Source organism: Meriones unguiculatus, chromosome 1 (genome assembly GCF_030254825.1).
Source record: "Meriones unguiculatus strain TT.TT164.6M chromosome 1, Bangor_MerUng_6.1, whole genome shotgun sequence".
NCBI lineage: Eukaryota > Metazoa > Chordata > Mammalia > Rodentia > Muridae > Meriones > Meriones unguiculatus.
Genome location: NC_083349.1, coordinates 13,435,833 through 13,437,725, shown reverse-complemented (window position 1 = coordinate 13,437,725; position 1,893 = coordinate 13,435,833). Strand labels below are relative to the sequence as shown.

The following is a 1,893-nucleotide window of genomic DNA, read 5'->3' as shown; positions in this document are numbered from 1 at the left end:
TCTTTCAAAACACCCATCCAACCAAACCTGCCCCCTCTCTTTCTCTAGGGAACTCTGACCCATTCACCAATTAAGCTCCAACTGCTCTGCCTCCCATGCCATTCTGGGATATACAGAAGTTTGTTCATGTCTCCCCAGAAAAAGCCACATGATAAGAGCCTAGCCATAGCACAGCTCTTTCTTTTTGGGTAAGGGTGTCCAAAGGAGCCTGGTTTTGAAGGCAGCTAGTTATGGTGGAGACCTTAAGAGTTAGAGTTTGGTGCAGAGCCCACTGAGGAGTCATCATGAGTAAGGCCCTCCCTCCTGAGCTGAAGAAATTTATGGACAAGAAGTTATCATTAAAGTTAAATGGTGGCAGACATGTACATGGAATGCTGCAGGGCTTTGATCCCTTTATGAATCTTGTGATTGATGAGTGTGTGCAACACTCATCACTAGATGGCAACTAGTGAGCAACAGAATAACATCAGAATGGTGGTCATATTAGGAGACAGCAGCATCATGTTAGAAGCCTTGGAACAGTCTAAACGCTATCTGTTCAGAAGAGGCATCCACATCACTCCTTAAAGGGCCTGTTTGATTGTGATGTAGAATTGGATTATGTACATTCTCATGCTTTTTTCTAAATAAACTTTGGTGATACTCAAAAAGAGAGTTAGAGATTGGTGTGAAATAAGGACTCCTGGACTCAATGTGGCTAGGAGAACATGAAGGGACTCTGGGTATGACACAAATCACTTGTTATGGCTATTCTTGGTTGTCAACTTGATTACCTCTAGAATTAACTAAAACTCAAATGGGGTGGTGCACACCTATGAGGGATTTTTTTTTCCTTAACTAAATCATTTAAAGTGGGAATACCCACTTTTTAGTTAAATTTACTTTTTATAATTTATCACCTTATATCATGATGGTAGCCCCCTCCCTCATCACCTCTTAGTCTACCCTTTCTCCCTATCCTCCCCCAGCTCCCTTCCCTATTCCTCAGAAAGGGGTAGCCCTCCTCTCCTACCATCTGACCCCAGCCTATCAAAGTTTCATTAGGACTACCTGCATCCTCGTCCTCTGTGGTCTAGCAAGGCCCAACCATCAGGGGAAGCGATCAAAGAATGAGCAACAGAGTCCATCTCAGAGATAGCCCCTGCTCCTCTTACTAGGGAACCCACATGGAGACTGAGATGCCTATCAGCTACATTTAAACAGGGGTACTATGTCTTCTCTCTGCATGGTCCTTTCTTGGAGCATCCATTTCTGCAGGCTCTCCTGGTCCCAGATTTGTTGGCTTTGTTGGTTGGTCTTCTTATGGAGCTCCTGTCCCTCTCCAGGTTCTTCTATCCTCCCATTCTTTCATAGGACTCTTCACAAAGTTTGGCTATGAGTCCTAACATTGGCTTTGATCCCCTGCTGGGTAAGACTCTCAGAGGACATCTATGGTAGCCCTTCCCCATCTTCCCCCCCCCATTACCTCTCTTCAGCCACTTCCACTGTCTATTTTATTTGCCCTTCTGAATGAGAACTAAGCATCCTCCCTAGGGTCCTCCTTGTTCTTTAGCTTCCTTAGGTCTATGTATTGTAGTATGGTTATCCTGTATTATATGGCTAATATCTGCTTTAAAGTGAGTATATAACATGCATGTCTTTCTGGTTCTAGGTTATCTCACTCAGGATGATCTTTTCTAGTTCTATCATTTGCCTGTAAATTTCATGATTTCCTTGTTTTTAAGAGCTGAGTAGTATTCCATTATGTAAATATACCATAATTTCTGTATCAATTCTTCAGATGAGGGACATCTAAGTTGTTTCCAGATCGTGGCTATTATGACTAAAGCTGCTATGAACATAGTTGAGCAAATGTCCTTGTTGTATGGTGGAACATCTTTTGGGTATATGCCC

General features: G+C 42.9%; 1 pseudogene; it reads left to right on the top strand.

The window, feature by feature from the left end:
- Positions 1–284: 284 nt before the first annotated feature.
- On the top strand, positions 285–567 carry LOC110548477 (small nuclear ribonucleoprotein G-like; annotated as a pseudogene).
- Positions 568–1,893: the final 1,326 nt, after the last annotated feature.